This window comes from Pleurodeles waltl, chromosome 4_1 (genome assembly GCF_031143425.1).
Source record: "Pleurodeles waltl isolate 20211129_DDA chromosome 4_1, aPleWal1.hap1.20221129, whole genome shotgun sequence".
In the NCBI taxonomy this organism is placed as follows: domain Eukaryota; kingdom Metazoa; phylum Chordata; class Amphibia; order Caudata; family Salamandridae; genus Pleurodeles; species Pleurodeles waltl.
Genome location: NC_090442.1, coordinates 319,575,829 through 319,588,117, shown reverse-complemented (window position 1 = coordinate 319,588,117; position 12,289 = coordinate 319,575,829).

Genomic DNA, 12,289 nt, shown 5'->3' with positions numbered 1-12,289 from the left:
AAAATACTGCTGTATTACTGTGTCCCTGTTGTCTGTGTCATCCTCTTCGTCTTCCTCCTCTTCACTCTCTGCAGGCTCCACAGCTGCCACAACATCACCATATGGACCATCCTCCTGCAGGAAAGGCACCTGGCGTCGCAAAGCCAGGTTGTGAAGCATACAGCAGGCCACGATGATATGGCACACCTTCTTTGGTGAGTATATTAGGGATCCACCTGTCATATGGAGGCACCTAAACCTGGCCTTCAGGAGGCCGAAGGTCCGCTCGATCACCCTCCTAGTACGCCCATGGGCCTCATTGTACCGTTCCTCTGCCCTTGTCCTGGGATTCCTCACTGGGGTCAGTAGCCATGACAGGTTGGGGTAACCAGAGTCACCAATAAGCCACACACGGTGTCTCTGAAGTAGTTCCATCACGTAAGGGATGCTGCTATTTCGCATGATGTGCGCGTCATGCACTGACCCAGGGAACTTGGCATTTACATGGGAGATGTACTGGTCAGCCAAACAGACCACCTGGACATTCATGGAATGATAACTTTTCCTGTACACCTGTTCACTCGTGCTGGGGGGGACCAAAGCAACATGTGTCCCATCAATTGCACCAATGATGTTGGGAATATGTCCAAGCGCATAGAAATCACCCTTCACTGTAGCCAAATCGCCCACCTCAGGGAAAACAATGTAGCTCCGCATGTATTTCAGCAGGGCAGACAACACTCTGGACAACACCTTGGAAAACATAGGCTGAGACATCCCTGATGAAATGGCCAATGTTGTTTGAAATGACCCACTTGCCAAAAAATGGAGTACTGACAGAACCTGCACTAGAGGGGGGATCCCTGTGGGTTGGCGGATGGGTGACATCAGGTCTGGCTCCAGCTGGGCACACAGTTCCTGTATAGTGGCTCTGTCAAGCCTGTATGTCAGTATGACATGTCTTTCTTCCATTGTCGACAGGTCCACCAGCGGTCTGTACACGGGAAGATTCCTCCATCTGCTCGCAAGTCCCAGCGGACGGTGCCTAGGAAGGACAACATGGAGCACAGAGTCAATCAACCCACAGGTACGTTCCCACAGCTTGCACAGTACACGATTCTCAATGCATTGAATGGCTTGTATGAGTGTTGATGCAAGGCCTAGGCATGTGTGACGCAGTAGAAATTAAGATATGGGGGCCCTTGAAATGGCGGCTGCCTGACCTGTGAAGTGCGACAGTGGGATGTGAGGTCAATGGGCTGGCGTGGCACACCGTGGCGGTAGGCGGTCGAAGACCGCGGCGCAAAGCCGCATTGGTTAACATTGAACCCTATGGGTTTCAGGAGCCAATGACAATGTGCGCCGGCGGTCGCGGTACGCCTCGCCGCGGTACGCACCGCCGCGGGCGTGACCACCATTTTCTATCTGCTTAATCACTCGATACCTGATCATCCACAGGAGAGGACCTATACTGCAAGTGCTGGTGTGACCTCGGTCTGGAAGAGACAATGGCTGCTGCGACTGGGGAAAGGGCCCCTGCCCTCTCTTCTGAAGAATTGGAGAAACTCGCGGATGGGGTCCTCCCCCAGTATGCGCTACTCTACGGTCCTCCAGACCAACAGGTAAGTACACTGGGACCATGCTTTGTGGCCAATGGTGGGTTGAGTGGGGTGAATGAAAGATGGTGGGGAGGGGAGCGAATGAGGCATGCATCAAACGACAGATGAGAGCATGTGCCACATGGAAAGGGTGGGGATGGGGGGCCACTCACATCGAGCATGTAGAAGGTGATGATTTTTTATTTTCTCCCCCTGTACATGTCTCATAGGTCAGCGCCCATCAGAAAATCGACATTTGGCGTGCCATCGCCAAGGACGTCCGGACCCTGGGGTCCACAACAGATGGGGCACCCACTGCTGGAAGAGGTGGGAGGACATCCACCGCAGGAGCAGGAAGACCGCAGAGGCTCTGCTGGGGATGGCCTCCCAACGTAGGAGGGGTGCCAGTCGTACCTTGACCCCCCTGATGTCCCGGATCCTGGCGGTGGCCTACCCCGTTTTGGATGGGCGCGTGAGGACATCACAGCAGACACAAGGTGGTGAGTACAAGCGCATTCTGCTGATTTTGCGCAAATTGGAGGTGTCTGGGTGGGGGAGGAGGGCTGTGGGTATCCCTAGGCCAGGGTGATTTCTGTAGGCTAGGCCCCTCCGTTAGGCATGGCCCTGTGCCCCGCCCCCCACCTCTGTAGGTTGCCTAGTACAGCTATTCATGGCCCTGTGTCACCTATGTGTGGATTTGTCGTCCATAGGCTTGTAGGCCATGTCCCACGGATTGAGTAGTGTACCCCAAGTGCGCGGCGTAGTGCAGGGGGCTTCTGTGTCTGTCCTCTCCGCCAACGGTGTCGCCAATGCATGCACTCAACATGTCTTTGTGTCTCCACCCCCCCCCCCTTTTTTGGTGGTCTTCCTGTTCATGTGTGCATTAGCATCATCAGGCCGAGGAGAAGTGGCATCGGAGCACGAGGGAGCTGCATCTCACATGGCCATGGAGGGCCATGCAACTGACTCTGATTTCACCAGTGAGACGGAGGGTGATGGGAGCTCCACAGCGGGGACACGTGGTGACACCAGCGACACAGACACGTCCTCGGAAGGGAGCTCCTTTGTGGTGGCGGCAACATCCGTGCCCACCGCAACAACAGGTACAGCCGCCACCCAGCGCACCAGCTCCGCCCTCCCAGCAGCCCCTCAGCCTTCGCCCCGTTCCCGCTCACCCAGGAAGGTGGGCATCTCCTTCGCCCCAGGCACCTCAGGCCCTGCCCCAGTTACCCTTGCTGCCCTCAGTGAGGAGGTTATTGACCTCCTGAGGACGCTCATTGTTGGGCAGTCTACCCTTTTGAATGCCATCCAGGGTGTAGAAAGGGAGGTTCACCGGAGTAATGCATACCTGGAGGGCATTCATTCGGGTCAGGCTGCCCATCAGCGATCGTTCAACGCTCTGGCCTCAGCACTGACGGCAGCCATTGTCCCTGTCTCCTGCCTCCCTCCTCCAACTTCCTCAACCCAGTCCCTCTCCCCTGTACCTCTGCCTAGCCCAGACACACCTACAGACCAGCCTGCACACACCTCAACACCCAAGGGAAGCTCATCTAGACATAAGCACCACACATCACACAAGCATTCACCCAAGCAACATCCACATGCAGACACGCCAACAGCCACTGCCTCCTCTGTGTCCCCCTCCTCCTCGTCTCCCTCCTCCCTCCCTGTGACGTCTCCACTCACACTTGCATGCACCACATCTTCAGCCACTACGTCCATCACCAGCACACCCACCAGAACACTCCGCACACGTGCAGTCACCACCCCCACTACCATTTACACGTCCCCTGTGTCCTCTCCCAGTGTGTCTGTCACCCCCTCTTCCAAACCACACAAACACAGGCAGCCACCCACCCAACAGCCATCCACCTCACGACAGCCTCCAGCACAAGCACCTGCACCCAAAGACACCAGACTTCACTCTCCTACAACCACATCCTCTTCCTCCACTCCCATACCCACTCCAACTACCCGTCCCTGTCTTTCTAAATTGATTTTCCTTTCCAACCTTGACCTCTTTCCAACAACTGACCCACCCCCTCTATCTCATAAGACTCCAATCAGCACCTCAGCCACCACAAAACCTGGACCTACAAAGACAATAGTCCAAGGATTTTGGAGTCCACCACCTTCAAGGCCAGCTACTTCGGCTAGGAGTAAAGAGACGGCCAGCCCACCCCCTGAAAAAAAAGCCAAGAAAGCCAGTGCCCGGCGCGACAGGCCAAAGACAGCAGGCTCCAAAAGCACTACCCTGGCACCGTCAGGGAGTGGGGTGCCACCTGGCACACCGCAAAGGGAGGAAAGGGCCACAGACGAGCAGGGAAGGGTGGCAAGGGCAGCACGCCCGACAAGTCGGGCAGCAGGCGAGCTGCCCAGGAGGGCCCCACCAGCCCCATTTCAGGTGTGCAGGAGGACACACACGGGCCCGGGACGGCAGCACAGGAGGGCCCCGCAAGCGAGAAGACAGATGTGCACGAAGGGCCCGGCAGCCACAAGTCAGGTGGCGAGTGAAATCCATGTAATGGCCAGATCTGGTGACCTGGACACACATGTCAAGCACCGCTGAACAGGGCCCTTCAAGTCAAACACCGCTGAACAGGGCCCTTCAAGTCAAGCACCGCTGAACAGGTCCCTTCAAGTCAAGCACCGCTGAACAGGGCCCTTCAAGTCAAGCACCGCTGAACAGGGCCCTTCAAGTCAAGCACCGCTGAACAGAGCCCTTCAAGTCAAGAACCGCTGAACAGGGCCCTTCAAGTCAAGAACCGCTGAACAGGGCACCGCCGTCTCAAGAACCGCTGAACAGGGCACCGCCGTCTCAAGAACCGCTGAACAGGGCCCTTCAAGTCAAGAACCGCTGAACAGGGCCCTTCAAGTCAAGAACCGCTGAACAGGGCAACGCCGTCTCAAGAACCGCTGAACAGGGCACCGCCGTCTCAAGAACCGCTGAACAGGGCCCTTCAAGTCAAGAACCGCTGAACAGGGCCCTTCAAGTCAAGAACCGCGGAACAGGGCACCGCCGTCTCAAGAACCGCTGAACAGGGCACCGCCGTCTCAAGAACCGCTGAACAAGGCACCGCCGTCTCAAGAACCGCTGAACAGGGCCCTTCAAATCAAGCACCGCTGAACAGGGCCCTTCAAGTCAAGCACCGCTGAACAGGGCCCTTCAAGTCAAGCACCACTGAACAGGGCCCTTCAAGTCAAGTACCGCTGAACAGGGCCATTCAAGTCAAGAACCGCTGAACAGGGCACCGCCGTCTCAAGAACCGCTGATCAGGGCACCGCCGTCTCAAGAACCGCTGAACAGGGCACCGCCGTCTCAAGCACCGCTGAAAAGGGCCCTTCAAGTCAAGCAACGCTGAACAGGGCCCTTCAAGTCAAGCACCGCTGAACAGGGCCCTTCAAGTCAAGAACCGCTGAACAGGGCCCTTCAAGTCAAGAACCGCTGAACAGGGCACCGCCGTCTCAAGCACCGCTGAACAGGGCCCTTCATGTCAAGCACCGCTCCGCTGGGCCCTTCATCTCAAGCACCGCTCCGCTGGGCACCGCCGTCTCTGCACCGCTCCGCTGGGCCCTTCATGTCAAGCACCGCTCCGCTGGGCCCTTCATCTCAAGCACCGCTCCACTGGGCCCTTCAACTCAAGCACCGCTCCGCTGGGCCCTTCAACTCAAGCACCGCTCCGCTGGGCCCTTCAACTCAAGCACCGCTCCACTGGGTACCGCCGTCTCTGCACCGCTCCGCTGGGCCCTTCAACTCAAGCACCGCTCTGCTGGGCCCTTCATGTCAAGCACCGCTCCACTGGGCCCTTCAACTCAAGCACCGCTCCGCTGGGCCCTTCATCTCAAGCACCGCTCCGCTGGGCACCGCCGTCTCTGCACAGCTCCGCTGGGCCCTTCATGTCAAGCACCGCTCCGCTGGGCCCTTCATCTCAGGCACCGCTCCGCTGGGCCCTTCATGTCAAGCACCGCTCCGCTGGGCCCTTCATCTCAGGCACCGCTCAGCTGGGCCCTTCAACTCAAGCACCGCTCCGCTGGGCCCTTCATGTCAAGCACTGCTCCGCTGGGCCCTTCATGTCAAGCACCGCTCCGCTGGGCCCTTCATCTCAAGCACCGCTCCGCTGGGCCCTTCAACTCAAGCACCGCTCCGCTGGGCTCTTCATGTCAAGCACCGCTCCGCTGGGCCCTTCAACTCAAGCACAGCTCCGCTGGGCCCTTCATCTCAGGCACTGCTCCGCTGGGCCCTTCAACTCAAGCACCGCTCCGCTGGGCACCGCCGTCTCTGCACCGCTCCGCTGGGCCCTTCATCTCAACCACTACTCCGCTGTGCTCCGCTGGGCCCTTTATGTCAAGCACCGCTCCGCTGGGCCCTTCATCTCAAGCACCGCTCCGCTGGGCCCTTCAACTCAAGCACTGCTCCGCTGGGCACCGCCGTCTCTGCACCGCTCCGCCCTTCATCTCAAGCACCGCTCCGCTGGGCACCCCCGTCTCTGCACCGCTCCTCTGGGCCCTTCATGTCAAGCACCGCTCCGCTGGGCCCTTCATCTCAAGCACCGCTCCGCTGGGCCCTTCAACTCGAGCACCGCTCCGCTGGGCACCGCCGTCTCTGCACCGCTCCGCTGGGCCCTTCATCTCAAGCACCGCTCCGCTGGGCACCGCCGTCTCTGCACCGCTCCACTAGGCCCTTCATGTCAAGCACCGCTCCGCTGGGCCCTTCATCTCAAGCACCGCTCAGCTGGGCACCGCCGTCTCTGCACCGCTCCGCTGGGCCCTTCATGTCAAGCACCGCTCCGCTGGGCCCTTCATCTCAAGCACCGCTCCGCTGGGCCCTTCATCTCAAGCACCGCTCCGCTGGGCCCTTCAACTCAAGCACCGCTCCGCTGGGCCCTTCAACTCAAGCACCGCTCCGCTGGGTACCGCCGTCTCTGCACCGCTCCGCTGGGCCCTTCAACTCAAGCACCGCTCCGCTGGGCACCGCCGTCTCTGCACCGCTCCGCTGGGCACCGGCGTCTCAAGCACCGCTGGCCCATTGGCAGAAGGGGCAGGCCCGCATCTGTGTCGGGCAGGGCTGCACGAAGCACTCTGGGCACCATGCCTCCTCCAGAAACCAGATGAGTCTGTAATCCACTTGTGAGACTGTGGCTTTGCACTCCCCAGGATGGCACAGTGGCCAATCCACCCACTGTAGAGACTCGTGACACTGTGGCTTTGCACTCCCCAGGATGGCACAGTGGGCAATCCACCCACTGTAGAGACTTGTGAGACTGTGGTTTTGCACTCCCAGGATGGCACAGTGGCCATGGAGGCCCCTCGTGGATCTGGCGTTGTGGACTCATCTGGCTGAGGTGCCCCCCTTCCCTTCCCCCTGAGGTGCCTGTAGTTTTGCTATCTGATGCCCCTGCAGTGTTCTCTCCTATTCGAGTCAGGTATCATGTGTGGGCCTCGCCCATGCATTTTGGGCCCAGTGGTCCACGGTCAATGATTAGTACACTATCCAGACTTGTGTACTTGGTGTACATATTTGTATATACTGAATTTTGACTTTTGAATACTGGATTTTTCTTGATTACAGTGGTTACAATCATTTCCTTTTGTCCTTGCATTTTTCCAGGGGGTGGGCGGTGTATATGTAATGTTGCTGCATGTATTTGTGTGTCTGTTGTGTGTGGTGGTGAGGGTGGGGGTGTTGCGTGTGTGTGTCACTCTGTTTCCTCTTCCCACTCCCCTGTGTTGTAGGCGCAGTACTCACCATGGTTGCCGCCGCCGTCGTTTGTCCTCCTCATAGAAGAGGGGGTAAACCAACATGGGTAACACATGAAGTTTGGGCTCCATAGCGTCCTGGTTCCTCGTTGGGTGTCGTTTGGTGAGTGTTTTCCCTTCTGTGTACTGTTTCCGCCGTGCTTTTGATAGCGTTGGTTCCGCCCCGGAAAAGGCGGTGGATAGGCCTCTTGTAAAAGGGTGGGCGTTACTTTGTCACCCGCCTGTCTGTTGGCAGTGACCGCCGCGATGTTTGTTTCTACCACCGTGGCGGTCGGAGTGTTAAAGTGGCTGTCTATGTTGGCGGTTTCCGCCACGGTTGTAATCCCATTTTTTTTCCACCAACCTGTTTGCGGTATTACCGCCACTTTAACACCGACTGCCAGGGTTGTAATGAGGGCCTTAATGTTTTTTAAATAGCTGTAGTGGGAAGCATTAATCATTCTAGACATCTTATCACCCTCCTATTGGGACGCAAGATAAAACTTGCTAATTAGATGCTAGTAGAAATGTGCAGCTAAAACCAGGACTATTCCTACATATGCTCTGATTGTCCTTTTTGTGCAAATTGATTCAGACTTGGGCTCACACTCCAGCAAATCATCCCCAACACTGGAATGAGGCCGGTTCATTGACAGTGGGAGAATGCTTGGTTAAAATATACCATACTCTACTACCATTACACTTCATACTTAACACCCAAACATTGATTTTAATTCTATGACAAGTTGACCTGACGTACGAGATGTGGGGCACAAGATGCAAACCTTTTACATATGGTTTGGATTTGTAGGGCTTTAACCCGTTTTTTGAGGCAAGGTGGTTGCCTCATTGAATATGATCTTGATTAGGGATATTGAATCTCATTCATAATCTTAGCTAAAAAAAAGAGCTAGCAATAGCCCTCTCACTCTTGCTAATAGGTGCATTGCCACTCATCCTAAAGTGGATGTAGCACCATCAATAGAGGGCTGGAGAAGGGATGTCTTTGAATGGGCCAAAGGCAAAAGGTGAATAATGTAGAAAGAAGATCATAGAAGTGCTAGAAAGTGCTAGAAAGTATCTAATAGCAGACATATGTGGTGAGTTTATGATGCCATTGAACATCCTAATGATACCTTAATATAAGATAGTCAATAAAAGCTAAATCAGGGCACTATTCATTAAAGTAGAAAATGTGTGTGGGCGGTGTTAAAATAGGGACTAGCGGATTATTAGGCTAAGTGATGTGGACCAATGCCAGTGACAAACTGTTTCTGTTGTATTAAGTTTAAAGAGGTGAACAGTTGATAATAAAGAAACTAATATGAGGAACTAACAAGTCTGATAATGTGACAATACACACTGTAACACAAGGTAACAAAATCAGAATGTAATATACACAAGAAGTGGAATGGTTCAAAATACGTAATTCTATTGTGTGCAAATAGAAGAGAATGTTATTGGGATCCTAGAATACCATTTACTCTATGGCTCAATAGAATTTTAAAAATGAAAGCATCAATATATTTAAAAAGAAAACTGAACACCTGTCTCTTCCCCCATTTCTCATAGGGGAATTGTGCACTATATAAATACACATAACACATCTATATTATAAGATCATGAGTCTTAGTCACAGTATAGTGTCAAGCATTTCTTGAATTGTAGAAAAATCCTTCACTGTATGATGGTGTATATGAAAATCTAACACATGGCCCTTTATGGTGCAAAAGGGGATGTTTGATATGCCATTACAGTATTTCCTCAGACTTTATCATGGCTTAATGCAGAGGCTGGGGATACATGGCCAGCACTCATTTGGCAGTTCACTGTTGGTGTCCACGGCTGAGCCTGATAGGGAATATTGGTTTCATGTACGTATGACTGATACCAAATGTGCTTATTAAACACAAATTTGTTATGAATGATGTGTGTGTGTAGGTTTGTATATGTATGTATGTGGTATTTGTATGGTGGAGACCTAGCCAAAAGAAAGCACTTTTTTGTATAGGGTTAAAGAAATTAAATACAGTCAAAAAATGAGTGAGGAATTGCTGACTTCTGGGATCAGAAGTGGATTATTACTTCATCGTGCTTTGTTCTTTAGAGAGGTGCATTTTCTGCTGTTTCGTAAATTGAGGCCGGATTAGGGCCATCCTGATGATTACAGTCATGATAGCCTGGGGCGTGTGTGCATATATGGAAAAGGTCTGTTGCCTTGTCTGTTATGTTTTTTACAATTGTTTTTAATCTAGTCTTATGATGTCCTGCCGGAGGGTGAGCGGAAAGCCACCAGAAATGGGGAGCTTTTCAGTCAGGTAGGTGAGGTTGCTGGTTGTGACGGCTTTGCAAATGAGGCAGTTGGGACTCAGGATAGTGTTGGCCAATACATGGGGTGAATGGGCTTCGATCAGGATGGGGATGAAGTGATACTGCTGCATGTATGATGCCCACAAGGGGCACAAGTGTAGCATTGGGAGTCTATACAGTAGAGTATTCTCACCATCTGTTCTGACTGTGATCTGTTGCTTTTTGGGAAAACTGTTTTACTTTCTTTAGAATATGGAGCTTGTACTAGTTCATCTTTGGTTTCTTGGCAGTGTGTTCCTTCAGAATAACATTATTGTCCACAGTCAATCCCTGTGATATGACAATAGATTAAAGTTTGGGTTCAAAGTCATCAGGGTTCATGTCCTTGTTACAGGTTTAGACTAGTTGTTGCTTGTTGTTATTAGCAAGTAACAACATTATATCTCAGTTGGGTTGATATTCAGCTAGATGCTGGCCATCCAGATCTGTAGCTGGAGGTAGTCTTTGAGGCATTAGATTTTTGGTGAAGAGTTTGGTATTATCTGCAGCGTTCATATGCTGGTTTCTGGATCAATAGAGCACTTGTTTTAATATGCCACTGTCAATCAGGTGTGCAGCTTGTTCTATGGAATCTGGAAGCTGGTTACTGTGTGGATGGTTGTTAAATGTTGGAGATTCTAATAATGATGTAATGAGTATGTGGGACCCCTCCTGAAGTATCCTGATTGTCATATGTACATCTGCATTATAAGAAAGTGTATTATTAATTCGTGTGGATGAAATTGGATGGAAGTCAACCACAAGTAAGAAAGTCACTAACCTATTAGGCCAGTTAGGTTTCAGTAATTTAGACCTGAGCTCAATCTCTAATACCTTTGGCACAGAGCAGAAATGCCTAATGTAAAGAAAAGGTGTTAAGCATTTAGAAGTAACAAAATAGTTAAAAAGTTAGAAATACAACTCAATAAAAATCCCACTCAAATCTAGAAATATTGAGTAAAAGGTAATAAACAAAGTAATACCAACACAACACAAATCCAATAAGGGAAACTGTAGATATGAATTTTACAAAATTGAGAAAAAACGAAAAACATTATGCGTCAATTATAGTCTATAGTTGTGAAAGACTGGAAAAGAGATGCAATTCCAGGCTGACCGCAGTGGAGCATAGGTAGATAGTCAAACCAGGCTCATGCCAGCCATAGATTTTACCTTTATTCTTAGTCTCTGAAATCAAGGTCGAAATACTGCAGCGGGGCAAGGTTGCAGGCTGTTTTCAAGAAATTGCCCTTGAAGTCACACAACAATTGGATGAGGTCCAGCTGTTGGTTTTGGTAGGAAAGGTTAAGAACAGGAATAACTCAAATTTTGCACCCAAGGATGCCCTTGATTTACTGATACATACTTTTGATGCCTTTTTCTGGTCAAGATTTCTATGTTAGGATTTAGGGCCTGATTTAGTTCTTGGTGGACGAGTTACTCTGTCACACAGTGATGGATATTCCATCCGCCAAAATATAAATCACTTTACATCCATGGGATTCAGATTTCAGCAAACAGGATATTTGTCACCATTGTGACAGAGTAGCCCATCCACTAAGACCTAAATCAGGCCCTTAGTTTCTTTTTCAGAGCTCAGAACCCTGCGGTGGGATAAAGTTGCTGGCTGCATCCGGTGATGAATTGCATGAGGTGCATACTTTCTCGCTAAGGCCCTGCTGACATAGAGTTGCCACTGTGTAGAATCTCCCAGCAGGAGGAGTCTGTTTCTTCAGCCCAGTAAGTAGCACTTTGGGCAGATTGACTTTGGTGGTTGGACCTGGCCCTCTGGGTGTCTGGGAGTCCAAATTTGTTTAAATCCCTCCCAGGTTTCAGGGTTGTTAGAAAAAGGTCAGTTAGGCATAGCCAAGGTTGCCAGGACATCAGGAACAGCACTTGGTGGTCAAGACTCACCCCAGCTTTGACCACCAGCAGGGTCAAGTCAAGGTTCAGTTGCTACTGGTCAGTTGGGCACTTCAAGTTAAAGGCTTCCTGCCAATTGTTGTGTCACTGTAGCCACACATGAGGACAACCTCCTAACAGTCAAGTTCAGTTCTTTGTCCTGGGTTCAAGTGGTAGCAAGTCAAGCCCTTCAGGTCTCCCCACAGCTATCAAACAGCAGGCACATCCCAACTACTGTTTTTCCACAAGTCCAGAGAATCCTCTGAGAAGGTGCCTTGAGGGTCGATATTTATGGTTGCCACTATGTATGGGATGGGGGTAACTCCTGGCCCCTCCCTAACCAATGGACACATGTTTCCCAGGGGCAATCCTTCTCACTTTTGCTGCAGTTCCTGTTTGCTGTACTGTAAACAATCCCACAGCGCACTTTACTTCCAAAATCCAATTGCAGGAATCCTTATTCTCTGGTGCAAAGCCTATGTGCACAATCAGATTTTGTCACGGAAATGAGCAATTACCCCGTCTGTGGTCACTCAAAACAGGTTCTTGGGCAGCCCTCTTCCAGATGGGTTTGGTGCCAGCCTGGCTTGAAGAACAAAGGGCTGCCTTCTTCAGGTATAACCTTACATTTATTTGTGAAAGGGCAGGCACCTTTACAAGTCAGTGAAGTTCCTGGGCCCACTTTAACTGGTCTTCCTGCAAGGGGAAGAAAAACAATTCCCTAT